Source organism: Heteronotia binoei, chromosome 9, assembly GCF_032191835.1.
Source record: "Heteronotia binoei isolate CCM8104 ecotype False Entrance Well chromosome 9, APGP_CSIRO_Hbin_v1, whole genome shotgun sequence".
Taxonomy (NCBI): Eukaryota; Metazoa; Chordata; class Lepidosauria; order Squamata; family Gekkonidae; genus Heteronotia; species Heteronotia binoei.
In genome coordinates, this window is record NC_083231.1 from 104,380,532 (window position 1) to 104,397,172 (window position 16,641).

Sequence of the window (16,641 nt, forward strand, 5' to 3'; positions counted from 1 at the left end):
TAAGAAGGCCCTTCCATTTAGCCTCATGAGATCTCGGAAGCTAAGCAAGGTCAGCCCTGGCTAGTATTTGATTGGGAGACCCACCCCACCCCCCCACCCCCGAAGTCCAGGGTTGCTCCAAAGAGGCAGGCAACGGCAAACCACATCTGAACGTCTTATCATTCTGAAAATCCTATGCTTAACATAAGAGCCACGTAGAATAAATGTCAGATGTCTGAGAGCTGCAAGACATGGACTTCAGATAATAATACCAAGGTAGTCCAAATCAAGCAATGAATATACAGCATTTAAGCAGAACAAACAACCTTATCAGGACCCTGTTCCTAACTCCTAGTAGCCTATCTTCATAGTTCCTCCCCCTCCTTTCATTTAGGGCCACCCAAGAGCCCTGGCTGGCAATGGGCAGAGGGAGAATTCTGTGCCCCTCCTCCAATCACCCCTTAAACTAAGAAGGTGAGAGAAGCCACATTGCATCAGGAGGTCCACCAGTCCAACACTCTTTGTCACAGTGGCCAAAACCTAGGTGCCATCAGGAGGTCCACCAATGCAGCCAGAACTCCAGAAGCCCTCCCACTGTTGCCCCTCAAGCACCAAGAAGACAGAGCATTACTGCCCCAGACAGTGTTCCATCTACACCTTGTGGTTAAGAGCCACTCATGGACCTTGGCTCCAGATGCTTATCAAATTAACCCTCCATCCCATACTTTTTCTATGTGATTGTGGCAGGCCCAGTTTGAATACATGGATCAGCTGCCTTCATGGACCTCAGAAGGCTTATGTTGTCAGGCTGGAAGGATAAGGGAACTGTGGTTGGCCCAAGGTCACCCAGCTGGCCTTTATGTGAAGGAGTGGGGACTCAAACCCGGTTCTCAGGATTACAGACCTCCACGCTTAACCATTACACCATGCTGGCTCTCAAGTAGAAGGGCAGAATGCTGTAAACTGTAGGTTCTCACTGGGGAGAAAAGTGGGGTGTAAGTGAAGTAAATAATAAGGTGCATGCATATCTACAGATTAATAGCTACCATAAGGCAATACCAAGCTAGGGAATTTTTCCATCACTGTACAAACAGAAATAATGGTCAAATAATGCAGACTATGTGAACATAAACCAAGATCTCCCATTTTTACTTAATAAAGTTCCCCCCCAGAATCATCTGTCCAAAATCACTTTGGAATTCACAACAGCCAGAACTGAAACTTACATGTACTATAGTGGAGGGCAGCAACTGGAGGTTTTAACTTGGGCCCTCTACAACATAACATACACAATATCACCACAGAAGGGAAAGAGAAGGCGGATGAAGAGTACTGGCAATTGACAGCAGGGATTATGACTACCTCCCCTACATTGTCAAAAGGGTCTCTGGTAAAACTAGTTTCTGACCAGTACAGAAAAGAACAGTGCTTGAATTCCAGGAAATAAATAGAAGTCACCGTTGTTTATGATTCAAAGAACAGTCCAAGGAATATGCCGCATATAGCTGTGCTGATTTACTTCAAATATTTATATCCCACCTCAAGCTGTTCTTTAGCTGGCTCATAACCTGTTCCAAAAAGGCAAATTACCAGGCTGGAGTTGACACATAACTTGTTTACATTTTATTAAACCTTGTCCAGAGTCACAAAACAAATCTCACTCACAAGGGTCAAAAATAGAATTGTAAATGTATATGTAGGAGTACATGAACTCTTTAACGTTCACAAAATAAAACAGAAGCCTTGAAGATTAACTATATTCCAGCATTATATTCCAGCATAAGCCTTTGTGGGTTAGATGCAATGTTCATCAGGCACATGAAGTGGTCGTCCACCTATGAAGCAAGCTGGGCAGCAAAATTTATTCCAGCAGAAGCTTTTGTATTTGTATTTAAGGCCCCCCTGTGCTCCGGTTTTATTTTGGAGTTACACTTAACACTGCTACCTAGCCGGACTAATGAATTTCACACCACCCGATGAAGGAGCAAAAACTCCTCTCCCCAGCCCCATACTCTTTTCTTGCTCCCTAGAAAGAGTTGCCAATCCCCAGGTGGGGGCAGGAGATCCCCCAGTTTGGATGCCCTCCTCCTGCTTCAGGGTCATCAGAAAGCAGGGGGCAGGGAGAGAACTGTCCGCTGGGCACTCCATTATTCCCTGTGGAGATCGATTCCCATAGGGTATAATGGATAATTGATCAGCTCTGCAGGGGCTGTTTTTTTCAGCATAGCTCTGCAGGGGCTCTGCAGGGGCTGTTTTTTTCAGCATAGCATCCGGTGCCCCTCCTTATAACACCCTTCAAGCTTAAAAAGGATTGGACCAGGGGCTCATGTTCAAAGAAGGTGCCCCTATCCTTCATTATTTCCATTTAAAAGGTGTGCGGTCCCTTTCAATGTGATGGCCAGAACTCCCTTTAGAGTTCAATTATGCTTGCCACAACCTTTCTCCTGGCTCCACCCCCAAAGTCCCCGACTCCCCAGATATTTCTTGAATTGGACTTGGCAACCCTATCCCCGAACGTTCCTTCACACATGCACAGGGAGGCAAGTGTTTCACGATGCGTTTTCATGATTCCTCACGTTACACGTGCACGGAGCTTGCCACACTGTAACGTATGAATATGCCTTTCCACAGTCGCTGCCACGCGTCTGTATCACACGCCAATAAACAGCATCCATGGAGAGGGAGCCAGTCTCTCCCAGCCTCACTCACTGGTGGAAGGAGATGCCCCTCTCCAGATTCAGATCGCTGTCCCGGGTGCTGCAGCCCTGAGCAGAGCAACTCCGAGTCATCGCTCCAGAGCTACCTTAAGAGCGGCGGGAGGAAAGAAGAAACGAGAAGACCAGGGCGGCCATCACCGCTATCGCGAGAACATGAGCCACCAAACGCAGCGACCGAGCATTCTGATTGGCCAATTGACAGTGTCGTCTCTCTCTTTCTGATTGGTATTCATCCTCTCAGTACACAATGCCGCTTTTCATTGGCCATTCCTTTCTCTGGCTACCTTATTGGGTGACCTTTTCCCTTGTGATAGAGCGGCAAGAGACGCTTGGCGAAGTTGGAGCATAGAGAGACACGTATTGGGTAATAAAACTTCCGGTAAAAGATCGAAATCGGCCATTTGAAAAGGGAACAGGAGGATTCAGAGGAGCTACCTCCTAGTTCCCTATATTATAGTATTTTAAGGTCCTTTAGCATGGGTTAAGAGCGAGAGCAGGGCTCTCCTAATGTCATCTCAAGTGCCATTTAGGAGAGGGGGAGCAGGATATAAGTTTGATACATAAATACATTTGAATTGTGGCTCTAATTGCATCATGACCTATACTTCCTGATTTATTCACGGTCCTTTCACTTTGCAGGTTTTTGAAAAAAGAGTGTGCAACAACCTAGACAAAATATACAGATGGGGTTGGGGCAGTGCGTATTCCCAAAATACTATTTGTGTAGTTCAAAAATTCAAGTCCTGAAAGAGTAGTATTATGTTACCTGGTGAAAGCAGCGGTCGTTTTGTAGAAAAATAGGTGGTGCTCATCCAGGGATTGTTATGCAGCTGCACATTCAATGGACAAAGAAGGTGGAACTCTCAGAAAGGTTCAGGAGCTGTGCTCCTGTGAGCTCCCACTGAATCCAAGATCTGGGTGAAAGTAACATAAGAAGGATACAGACAAGCTGGAATGGGTTCAGAGGAGGGCGATAAAGATGGTGGAGGGGTCTGGAGACCAAGTCCTATGAAGAAAGGTTGAAGGAACTGGGCATGTTTAGCCTGGAGAGGAGGTGGCTGAGAGGTGATATGATCACCATCTTCCAAGTACTTGAAGAGCTGTCATCTAGAGGATGGTGTGCAATTGTTTTCTGTGGCCCCAGAAGGTAGGACCAGAACCAGTGGGTTGAAATTAAATTTCCCGCTCAACATTAGGAAGAACTTCCTGACTGTTAAGAGTGGTTCTTCAGTGGAACAGGCTTTCTCAGGAGGTGTGGTGGGCTCTCCTTCCTTGGAGGTTTTTAAACAGAGGCTATATGGCCATCTGACAGCAATGAAGATCCTGTGAATTTGGGGAAGGTATTTGTGAGTTTCCTGTGTTGTGCAGGTGGTTGGACTAGATGACCCTGGAGGTCCCTTCCAACTCTATGATTCTATGAAAAAAGTGAGTGATGACGTTCAATAGAACCCCAAACCCTGATAAAGTGTACTCATTTATTTTCCCTCCTCCTGCCCCCCCCAAAAAACAATAATTGCAGAGGAAAAGCCTGCAGTTACTTTGCTGCAGAAATATTAAACAGATACCTGGCAGTGCCTTAAAAGGATAATAAAATTGATTCCAGTGTGAGCTTTTGCTAGTCAGAACTCAAGGCATTAGAGACATTTTATTAAGAGAGCTCTGAATCACAAAGCCTCGTGCTGGAATGCATCTTGTTAGTCTTCAAGGCGCTCCTGGGTGTGGGTGTGAAAGTGCCATCAAGTAGCTTCCAACTTATGGAGAGACCCTGTGGAGAAACGCCATTTTAGTCAATGTTGGTGCTTCATTGGGAGGGAAAACATGAAACTCCTAAGCAGGCTTTGGCCTAGCCTCCCTCCAAACCCCCCTCCCTTCCAGAGCCAAACCAACAACGCTAGGGGGAAAGTCTCCTAGAGAGGCAGGAAGTTCTTTTGTTCTTGGGATTGGAGTTAGCAGGAAGAGAAGGCAGTTTGCAACTGGCGCTCAAGGGAGCATGTGGTGAGCATGGGGGCTCCTGCCTGTGAGGCCCCCAGGCAGTCAGACCAAGTAAGTCATCCCCAAGGCGGGGCAAGTTTAGACCAGGGACAGTAGGATGCGTTTATAACACCTTTCCTTTGTCATGCTGTTTGCTGTGCGGGTGCTGTGCTAACTTTTTATATGCAACTGTTTTTGTTTTGTTTTTCTTTCCCTTTCTTTTTCTCTTGTAAATAAATATTTTTTCTGTATTGAAGGCTGGCAGTCAAACTCTGTACCACATAGATCCCCAACCGCCTTAGACCACGCTGCTTTATAAAGGGGGCCCCGGGGAAGGGGGAAGGCATGCAGTTGGATAAGGTGCCAATCCTCCAGGGTTGTCCCAAAGAAGTGCTGAGGTCTCTGTGAAACCCAAGTACAGGGTGGCAGAGGACCTTGAGGCCTGGCCTCATAGCTGGAGAGGGGGATTGGGAGTCCTGTTCCTCTCAATCTGAACCCCTAGACTGAGCAGGTGGTGGCAGCGAGCCCAAGGGGCAGGAGGAGAAATAGCTCCCTCCAGGAGTTGGCGACTCAATAGGGAGTTAACAGGACTGGGTCTGAAGGCAGAATCGGGCCGGTTCTGTCACAGACCCTATGAATTAATGACCTTCAAGATGTCCTGTGCTCTAACAGCCTTGCCTAAGTCTTGCCAAGTAAGGTCCATGGCTGCCTTGATTGAGTCCATCCATGGTGTGTTGGCCATCGACCCCCTGCCTCTTTTTCTGGTGCCTTCAACTTTTCCTACCATTATTGTCTTTTCCAGGGACTTGACACCTACTGGATACCTCTTCAGTAAGTCCCTGGTCAAAGGTATTTCCTGCACACTTCACAAGTGTGTTGAGGCAAGCTGCTCTACAAATCATAATTGTATGCCAAAGCACTGTTCCAAATTTTCCTTTTAAACCCAGGAGCAATTAACAGACTGCATTTATTGCCTTATACACTCTCACCATCATTCTCCCATTCTGCCATGTTACTGCTTGATTGGTGTCCCACACAAATGCTATCCAGACCAAATATTCTTTTCAATGTGTTAATTCCACTATTTTGCCATTGGATTCTAACTTTGTACCACTTTGCATTCTTAACCACTGCCCACCAGCTATATGTAGTTCTGTTCACTGTACCCCATTCCCTCGTCTGAAGAAGTATGCATGCATACGAAAGCTTACAGTCTGAATAAAACTTTGTTGGCCTCAAAGGTGCTACTGGACTCCTCCTTTGTTGTAAGCAGTAGAAAAGAGCAAGGGTCCAGCAGCATCTTAAAGACTTAATATTTGTGGCGGGGTAGGAGCTTTCGTGAGTCACTCCACCCTTCCTCAGCTGTTGTTCCGAAAACCCGGCCCACTTTAGACCGGAAGTGTGTGTGAACAGTAGCGCAAGTGGTTTTTCTCTATGGGCCTTACGTCACTAGCCCCGTGCCCTCTAACGAAGGAAAAGTGGAAAGGGCAGAAACCAATAGAAATCGGCATACGATTGAGCCAATGGGAGCCTTTCATGTGAGGTTGGCTTTGTTTCCGGTTTCCTCCCGCATGGACTGAGGGATCGGCGGGTAGGCCAGGGATGGAGGCGACTGTAGGGCTGCAGAGTTAAGGACCTCAGGGGCAAGGATAGCCTTAGGCTTGCTTATGGGTGGTGGGCCATTTTAATTGTTTTGAGATATGGTGTTTTAGTTGGTTTAGTTTTGTCTCCCTCGTTATTTTTGGTCAGGTTTAGATAATGGAGCAATCTTGTTCTGGCTGGCGGGAAAGGCTTAAGAGGCTGTCTTGTATGTATGTATGTATTTATTTATTTATTTATGCCTCACCTTTCTCCCCAGTGGGGACTTAAGGCAGCTCTTTTGTCCACCATTTATCCTCACAACACCTTGTGAGATAGGTTAGGCCAATAAAGTGTCACTAGCCCTAGGTTACGCAGCAAGCTTTCATGGCCCGAGTGGGGATTCGAACCTGGGTTTTCCAGATACTGGCCTGGCAACCACTACATCACACTGGCTTGATGAGAGAGATCTCTTCTTTCAAGACTGGGGAAAAGCTGAAACGTTGAAAGAGGGGGAAAAGTATGTTGGTCAAGTGCTAGAGTTTTCAGTATGATTAGCATGATTGAAGCACTAGAACTGAGTAAATGAGGATCATATAATCTCTGGTAAGAGGCTTGTGACTGTGAATATGGTACAGCAGATAAAATTGAGTTTGGGTGGACCAATTACTTGGCTTTTGAAAGTGGTTGTATATGTTGCTGTGTTGTAAAGAAGGGACCATGGCTCAGTGTAAGGAGATACACGTACTGTGAGGTACTGGATTATCTGATATGTTTAGTGCTGTGTCCAATGATGAAAACCTTTTCTTTGCTGTTCACATAATGATGTAATGTGATTAGTATTTGGATTGAGGACACGCAGTTCAAAGGACTAGCCCAATTGTCTTATCTCTTGTAGTTTGCTATATACCTGCTTTTCAAACTTTTTATATGTATGCATCATGTTTCATTTTGTTGTAGAGAAAATAACTGCCAAATTCTGGTCTTTGATCCCTTAGGAATTATGCTGTCGCCCAAAATGGGATCCTGGATTTATTGAGGTGAGGCTATTCCACTGAATCATGTTTGACATATTTGAGCGCTCTGTTGGTTTTGCTTACCAGTGTAGCCATAAAAATTAGCTTTAACCTTGTTTATTTTACGTAGATGACATTTATTGCTTTTCCCTCATAATATCATTGCCATGAAATATGCTATGTTATCATCTGTAATATAGTTAACAATCAAGATGGGTAGCCATGTTAGTCTGTATGTAGCAGTAGCAAAAAAGTAAGAGTTCAGTAGCACCCTAAGGACTTTCAAAATTTGTGGTAGGGTATGAGCTTTTGTGAGTCACCGCTCACTTCTTCAGATACCTGAGTCATGAAAGCTCATACTCTACCACAAATTTAATTAGTCTCTAAGGTGCTACTTAAAAGCAGCCCCGTGGTGCAGAGTGGTAAAGCTGTAGTACTGCAGTCTAGAGCTCTCTGCTCACGACCTGAGTTTGATCTTGGCGGAAGCTGGGTTCAGATAGCCGGCTCAAGGTTGACTCAGCCTTCCAAGGTCGGTAAAATGAATACCCAGCTTGTTGGGGGGGGAAGTGTAGATGACTGGGGAAGGTAATGGCAAACCACCCCATAAAAAGTCTGCCTTGAAAATGTCTTGATGTGATGTCATCCCTGAGTCAGAAACGGCTGGTGCTTGCACTACCTTTACCTTTTAAGGTACTACTTGACTCTTAGTCTTTTCTATACTTAGTTAATAATGTGGACCTTTCCCCGCATATACAGAATGCTCTTTAAAGAAAACTGCCCAATTTGAGTGCTTTTCTACAAGGGTCTAAAGTCAGCATTGCTAGCGATTTTAAATATTGTTTCTTCCCTGGTGTCCAATGATTAAAACTCTTTTCTGCTGTTCACATCATGATTTGCTGTGATTATTGTCTACTTGGATGAGGACACAGGATTGTGAATGTTTGATAGGACTCTTCAACACTGCCTGGTTCAGCTTGGAGATGAGAATGCAAAACACTTTGCTTAGTGTTAAACTTTATAGTAATAAATTGTCTTCTGTTTTCAGGAATTCAGAAATCTCTCCAGAATGACCAAGGTAAAGCTTGTAATGACTTTTTGAGAAAGCAACAAAAATACGAGCTAGTCTGCTCAGTATATGCTTTGGCCCATGCAGCAGAACCTGAACTGGGGTAATGCACTTGGTGTGTTGCTGGGCAGTCATGGTCGATAAAAAATACTTAGGGCAGTTATAATTGCAGCTATGTCCATGTTTGTCTGGTGAACACATTATTGTCTTCTGCTCATTTGACCAGTCACAGTTTTAGCTTGCCCTTCCTTCAGAGAAGGCAGAGGAGTATACAGAATTCTCTTATTTCATCATTACAAGAACCTTATGAGATAGGTTAGGCTGAGGCAGTGACATAACAAGCATAATGACTAATTGGGTACCTGGCCCTCCATTCTAACCACTGCGCCAAACTGGCGCTTCATATTAGCATGTGCCACCGGAAGGATGAGGACCAAAATACATTGGCTTGGAACCTACCAGCTTTTCTGCTGGGGAGAGAAAGGGAAGAGAGGCTCTCCTTTGACTACCAAAAAGGCTATGCTGGGAATCATGGAGCCTGCATGGCTGAAAGGTGTGAGTTCCTAGGGCTGTAGAAAGCAGGGGAATTTGGTAAGATTGAATGAAAAGGCTGGCTGGATCCAACCCATTGTATAAACAAGCTATAGAGCTTTCTGATTTATCTGTGCATAGTTCACATTTCACATTATCACCTCACATTTGCAGAGGATATGGTAGCCTGCTTACCAGCTAATCAGGGTGTGTGAGCAGCCCACCATTTTTGGATAGTTGCAGAATGGCTGTAGAAAATATATGAATAAATGGTAAATGGGCATTAATGTTCTAAGAATATTTTTACATTTCTCCATGGTAAAAAATAACCTCCAGAGAATGGGTTTATTGCATATATTGCTTTTACAATCTGGCTCTTCAGGATTGTTTTTAACTTCTTAAATTGAACTGCATCATGTACATGCAGACTATTTGCTGAACTTTTAAAAGAAAACTTCCATTTACACAGGATAATATAGAACTGCTGACGGAAACAATATTAATGCTGATCTAGGAGTTGGAAACAAATTGTTGAGATCATGAAATAATTGTTTGTAATCTGTTTTATTTTGCTTTGCTTTTTAGATCTCTGGAGCATGCCAGCTTTAAGTTACTTCCCACTCATCCATTTACTTGAAAACTGGAGGACAAGTTTCTTTGCAAAAAGACATCTTTGAAATTGCTTGGTTTAGCAAGAACACGTGTATATTTGGGCAGGGTTCTGTCCATGGTATTCTGTATGTTGCTTTTTCTTTGTTTGGAATAATAAATGTATATTTTAACTTCGAATGAAATCCTAGGTCTTGTGGCTTGTTTTTTATTTTCTACATAAATGATGCACAGCTGGTGTTTCAAAACACTAAATACGTTTTACTTAAAACTATCGCAGTTTTAGAACAGACAGATGTTAAATGAATTATCCACAGTGTGTCAAGGGAGTCTAATAATTTTTTTTACTGGGTTTTAAACTTGGGATGTTAAGGTGCTTGAAGATACCTGCCAGATCCTTCAGTCTTTAAATAATGAAGACTACACATGGCTTGCATTCCATAATATAACCAGAGTAGCCATTTTATCTCATTGGTCTGGAAAATTAAATTGGATAGCAGTGGCTTCTGTATTAATCCCGGAGGAGTTAGTTTAAAATAATCTAGATTCAAATCCAGTAGCACTTTGAGAGATGGACAAGATTTTGGGGGTATGAGCTTTCAAGGGTTAAAACGCTTTCTGTCAGGTGCTATGGGACACAAAGCTAGCTCTTCTGCAGGTCAACGCTGCTACCTTCAGAAACTGCTGAAAGTCCCGTCCCCCCCCCTCTTACATTACCCTCACACCAAGGGTGGTGTTTTATGCTATGTCCTTCATTCTAGCAATCCAGTAAGCATGTCATTTAACAGTAATCTCCAGTGGAGGATTAGACCCATAACAGTAATGTCTTGCCAAAGTCCACACAATAACTTATGGCTCTGTGCAGCCTTCGGAAGTTTCAGTGAGATCTAATTTGAGCCAAAATTACCACTCACAGTTGGCCAGGGCATGGCCTTCAGGAGGAAACCTTGGCTGAAATGTATACCTGCAGCCACCTATTATGACAAAGGAAGAAAGCCTTCAAGCTTGCCCATCTGCCCCATGTTTTTCGAGAATACCACCTGATGAAGAGTTCTAGAGAGGAGGAACCTTGCACATCTTTGTGCCCTTTTTCTTGATCCTAAATACATTAAGTGACATGTTCTGGGGTTTTGCTTTGGACTGATGTTACTACTCACAACTTCAGGCTAGCATCATGGTCTCAAGTAATTCAGCATGGGAATGGCATCAGGTTGCCAGGTATCTACTGGTGGGGGATGGGGGAGTACAAGATCTAGGTTGGGAAACTTTGGGAATGGATCATTTGGACTCAATGGGGTACAATGCCATTGAGCCCACCCTCCAAAGCAGCCAGTTTATCTGGGGGAAGTGCACTGGGCAGTCAAGATGAGCTGTAATTCTGAGGGATCCCCAGGCCCTACCTGGAGGTTGGCATCCCTAAGGGAGAGAAGCCATTGTGCTCCAAGAAGAAACGGAAATAGCTTTTAATCTCAACTTAAATGGGGATGAAAGCTTGGGTTTGTTTTTCAAAAAAAGGTGTCAGTTCTGCTCTTTATACCATAGAAATGCAGAACAGTGGCCTAGGGTTGCCGACTCTGGCCCAGTAAATTCCTGAAGATTTTGGGGTCGAGGCCTGTGGAAAAGGAATTTGGTGAGGGGTTTAACCTAGAACCTATAAAGTCTGTTCTGAAGCTGCTATTTTCTCCACGGGAACTTATACTCTGGAGGTCAATTGGAATTCTACGTCCCACTTGGAGGTTGGTGTGGCCTAGTCAGAGCCTCTGACTGAAAAAGCGTTTCACATATGCTCAGAGGTACTGCTGCTTCTAATCAGTTGGAATCCCAGGAGAATGCCAAACTTTTGTGCCAAAAGAAATGTGTTAGCATTGTTTGGCGACTGGTTCCAGGTTGTATTTACTGATAAAGTGCCCAGTGAATGAAATTTGACTATTGCCTTTGCATTTAGTATACCGAGCACTGTTCCAGAAAAGTGATTAATTTGCAGACAAAGGATCGATTGAAACATGCCCCATTTTAGCTAGAAAGCGTGTCACTTTAATTCTGAAACTTGTTCCTATTCTAAAGGAAATTGTCTGCACCTGCTGGGTACTTCTGTACGGAAGAAGAAAAAAAAGGAATTCTTCCATCTATTGTGGACTCTATATCCTTGAATGAACAGAGACTGCATTTGCAACATTATTTAATTCATTATTTGATACACTCTTTCGATTAATAATATCAATACCGGAATTGTTAATTCAGAAATAGTTTTTGTTACATGCTATATAATATACGGAAGTGCATTGAATTGTTAGTACTTTTGATACGGTTATCTCCAGGCTTTCACCTGGAGATTGGCAACCCTACGGCCTAGTCAGAGCCTCTGACTGGAAAAGCGCTTCACACATGCTCAGAGGAACCGCTGCCCCTCATCTGGAGATCAGCTGAAATTCCAGGAGAACTCCCGTCCCCACGCAGAGGTTGGCAACCCTACAGGCGTGGCCTACTTAAGCGCCTCTGACTGGAAATGCACTTCACACACGCTCAGAGGTACTGCTGCTACTCCTGCTAGGGGCTAAGGGGCCAGCTCCAACGACGCCTCCACCCCAAAGGCCTGCGTTAAGTCGCAGGCCGCGCCCCGCCGCTCCTCTCGCTCTCCTCACAGGCAGCAGGCCCTGCCCAGTCGGCGGGCGGGCGGGCGGGCGTCAGTTTGGCCCGGAAGCCGGCGGGATGGAGGCGGCGCTCCGGTTGCCACGTTGAAGCGGAACGTGGAGGCGCCTCCGGCCCTGGGAGAGAACGAGGAGGAGCCGCAGCCGGCAGGCCACAACCGCCGAGCCCTTCCCCGCCGGCAGGGAGACCCCAGCTAGGAACACCCCGGGCAGGTAAAGAGGGAGAAGGAGGACGGGGCTGGTTACCCGTCCCGGGTTTGCAGCCCACGGGAGGACTCCCAGGCTCCCTCCACCATCTTTCTCCCTGCATTTCCCTTCCCCTGTGCAGGCAGCAGTCCAGGCGCTTCTCTGTTCTGCCTTGAATTTTGGAGTGAGGGGCTTTGTCTTTCCACAAGGCTGCCCCCCCCACCTCAAGCTAGACAGTGGGGAAAAGCAGGAGTCCAGGCAACTTCTCTGCTGTTCTGCCTTGAATTTTGGAGTGAGGGGCTTCCGCTGAGGGGCTTTGTCTTTCCACAAGGCTGCCGCCCCACTTCAAGCGAGACAGTGGAAGAAAGCAGGAGTCCAGCTTCTCTGCTGTTCTAACTTGAATTTTGGAGTGAGGGACTTCTGCTGAGGGGCTTTGTCTTTCCACGAGGCTGGGCCCTACCTTAAGCTAGACACTGGAAAAGTCCAGGAATGCCTGAAAGACTAACAACAATTTGCAGCAGGGTGTGAGCTTTTGTGAATCACTGCTCAGAGAAGCTCCTACCCTGCTGCAATTTTTTGCTAATCTTTCAGGTGCTACTGGACTGCTCTTTGCTGCTGCTGTATGGACAAACACAGCTACCCATCTTGATCTCAAGTTAGACCTTGCAGGGCTTGGTGAAGAGGTCCAGGGCCAAGTTGCTCAAAATGAGAAGTGGGCTCAGAGGCCCTTCCCCCCCTTCCCCTCCCCTTGGAACTGGCTGCTTCTTTATCCTCCATGGAGGTGAGGAGTCACTTAGGGTCTCAAAGAAAATGGAAAGGGTCACTGGGGGGTTTCTAAGCCCTCCAAAATTAATCAGACTGAACACATGTAAACTGTGTTGCTTGTGTGCCTAGAAGTGCGATCTTGAAATCTATGGAATGCCGGTATTATGTTTATTTAATGTGAGTAAATCTGGATCAGTTTCCTACCCAACTACATACTTACATGTACTGAAAATAGATTAATATCCCTGCTCGGTTCTTAAGCATGAAATGATAGGCTGGTTGAAGTATACCTTTTGGTGTACCTCTTAAGCACGGGAAAGCAATGTGCATGAATGTCTTGACATTCAAAGATAACTTTTAGTACTCACTCTGTGTACCTTAAAATATCACACATTGCCACTGGTTGAGCTTTGTACTAAGCCCCCACACGTACACACATGTACTGCTAGGATCTTCCTGGTTATTTTTAGTAGTTAGTAACATCGGGGATTGCTGGTTGAAATATTTCATATTAAAGGTTACATTTTTCCCCAAGATTCATTAATTCCGAATGGTAAGATCAACCACCATTCAGTGCAAATTACTGGCTAGTGCCCTTTAGCCGCACACTTGGCCTCCCTGTAGGAATGATAGAAGTTCAATGGGACCCCAACCCCACGCATGTAGGGGGTGTGCTGATGAACTGGGGCTCCAAATCCATATTAGTGTGAAAATGGGGAGAAGAAGAATGGGAGGATGGTCATTCTTTGGGTTCATTAGTATAAAATTCTAGAATGTGGTCCTCTGTCAGTGGTGCTGGTTATGTGTTCCCAGTTGCTAACATGGGTTTGCAGTCCCTGTCCAAGCTTGCATTCATTCGAGTGGGAAAAATGAACCCCTTAACCAGAAGAACGATTAAGAACTTGATCGGCATTACGTGATCTTAAGCATGTATCCTTCTGTGTCTGTTAATCTCCCTAAAGGAGAGGCTGTCTTTTGATGCTGTGCCAGTATCAAAAGTTTCTGTGCTGTCCACTCAGTTTCTCAAAGTGGACAATTTGTAGTTTTTCATATAGTATCCTTTTGAGTAACAAGACAGGCAAAGCTGCAGTGATACTTCCAAAGTACAATATTGCAAAAGCGCCATACTGTTTTTAAATCTTTCAGGGAAATTTGCCTTGTGCTAAGGGGACAAAAATTGTATAGATATTTAATACATAAGAGAAAGACAAGTGAATAAGGAGTAATCACTATTAAAGAATAAGAAATTTTTTTTTTTACTGTTTCTTACCACTGAACATTGTTCCAGGCTCATCTTTAACATAACGTTCTGTTTTCAGCTTGTTAACGTTATGATGTGACTAACTATAGATTCCTGTAGTATGATCTGTTGGATGGGAAGTTTGATTTACGTGGCAGTTATACATTAACTGAAATGAAGTATAGGCATGATGGTGTCCTTTGTTGCATCACATCCTCTTGGAATAACTGTGTGCATTTCCTGACGAATACTGTGCAACTTGGAGTATTAGCTGAAATTGGCCTGTGAAAGAGATGACTAAACTCTTGTGCTTTTTGATATGAAGAAAAACTAATTTAATGCAATAGAACAAAGTTTGGTGGCATCTTTAAGATCAGCAAAATTTAATTCTGGGAATAAGCTTTTGTGTGCATGCATATTTATTCAGATGCGCTCTTCAGGTGCTTAACCCAGTAACCAGTTTCCTTTCCCTTCTTCAAGATGCTGTGAAAGAATTTAGAAGCAACATTATGCTAGTTAGTGTTTTACAATCACAAAATGCTTAGTGGATTTATTTTCTTATATTCAGCTACTCGCCGTGTAAAGGAGTTGTCATATTGGAAGTACTGGATTTCCTATAAATAATTGCAAATGTTTTTAAAGGCTAGAAACCATTTGTAAATAACAGCTCCGATTTGGGAAAAAAGTATCGTTGAGGGAAGCTTTAATTTCCTTAAGAAAAAAGGTTGCTGTAGTGCATAGATTCAAAGATGCGGTTGCTATTGGGTTTTTATAAGCCTCTGCTTATATTAAGGTAGATCTTCTGTTGGGAGAGGCTTGACCAAATAAAAAGAATGAGCACTTCAGAGGCTACTTACATGGTCGTAGTTCTGTTGGCCTGAAGAGAATATCTTCAAAGTAATGTTTATGGAGCTTTTCTGAAATTTTGAAGTCTTTCTGTTTACACTCTCAATCTTTTGTCTTGCTTCTCATGTAAATGAGTGTAAAGTAAGCCAGAACTCTAACAATGCTTAGTGGAAGTGTTAAAAGGGCGCTATGATTAAAACGAAATTTGTGGCCTTTGCTATAGAAGACCACATGGTCTTCTAAAGATGTTTGGAAGGAGGAACAGACCCTTCTCAGTATTGTTCTTATAAACTAAATCCTACACAGAAGATTTCCTTATGCTAAATGGAAAAAAAAGAACCCCATGGCTCAGAGTGGTAAAGCTGCAGTACTGTAGTCCGAACTCTCTGCTCATGACCCGAGTTCAATCCTGGCGGAAGCTGGGTTCAGGTAGCCAGCTCCAACTTGACTCAGCCTTCCATCCTTCTGAGGTCAATAAAATGAGTACCCAGCTTGCTGGGGGGGAAGTGTAGATGACTGGGGAAATCAATGGCAAACCATCCTGTAAAAAGGCTGCTGTGAAAACGTTGCGAAGGCAACGTCACCCCAGAGTCAAAAACGACTGGTGCTTGCACAGGGGACTACCTTTACTTTTAACTGAAAAAAGGGCCTCTGAATAGTTTATTAACAAATCCTGGGCTGCAAGTAACATTTATTGTTGTACTTTGATGCAGTGTACGTTGTTGATCAGTGGATTCTGAACTCAGTAAGATGTTTAAACACTTTTTATCCTGCTTTTTTCTTTATACAGAACCCAAATGCAGGAATTGGATGGTTGAGGGCCCAAAACTGTATGCCTTAAGATAGTGGATTGGATCTAACCAGCTTCTCTGCTGGTGAAAAAAAAGGAAAGGATCTCTTTGACCATCCAACAGCAATGCTGATAATTATGGTACCTACCTGTTGAGAGCCACGTAGCCACATGGTAGATTTTGCCACATGGATTTTGTCACATGGGGCCGATTTGTTTACCACTTTTGGGTCAGGCAGCAATTCTACTCCAGGCCAGGTTTGCCAGGGATCCTGGAGAGGTTTTGTTTTGTTGTTATCTCCTGGGCTTGGAGCAGGGGTCACTCGGGGTGTAGGGGGGAAAGGTACTTGTGAATTTTCTGCATTGTGCAGGGAGTTGGACTAGATGACCCTGGAGATACCTCCAACTCTATGATTCTATATTGTCAATTTTAAGTACATATGTTGCATGCAACTTATGGCCACCACAGCAAGGGGCTTTCAAGGCAAGTGAGAATCAGAGGTGGTTTGCAATTACTGTCATCTGCAGAGTCTTCCTTGGTGGACTCCCATCTAAGTACTGGCCATGCTTTGATTCTCAGATCTGATGAGCTCAGGCTATACCATGCTGTCTTCTCTCCCTCGGTGTTACACAGAGGCAAAAAAAAAAATTCTCCTTGTTGCAGGGTCCATAGTGATACTTAGCCATCCAAGAACAGAA

The 16,641-nt window shown here is 44.4% G+C and overlaps 1 protein-coding gene and 1 long non-coding RNA gene across 12 annotated transcripts in view; both read left to right on the forward strand.

The window, feature by feature from the left end:
* Positions 1-6,169: 6,169 nt before the first annotated feature.
* Positions 6,170-9,652, forward strand: LOC132577559 (uncharacterized). 2 transcript variants are annotated; one of them, XR_009555836.1, is made up of 4 exons: positions 6,170-6,258; positions 7,244-7,285; positions 8,307-8,336; positions 9,444-9,652. It is a non-coding gene; the product is annotated as an uncharacterized LOC132577559 (long non-coding RNA). The 2 variants fall into 2 exon arrangements; XR_009555837.1 differs by having other exon boundaries at positions 6,241-6,765.
* A 2,506-nt stretch (positions 9,653-12,158) lies between these two features.
* Positions 12,159-16,641, forward strand: part of SEC31A (SEC31 homolog A, COPII coat complex component) — a 79,653-nt gene continuing 75,170 nt past the window's right edge. For all 10 annotated transcript variants that reach the window (XM_060247121.1, XM_060247122.1, XM_060247127.1 and 7 more), the window contains exon 1: positions 12,159-12,328. The gene's annotated coding sequence lies outside the window, so the exon portion shown is untranslated. The remainder of the gene's footprint in view (positions 12,329-16,641) is intronic.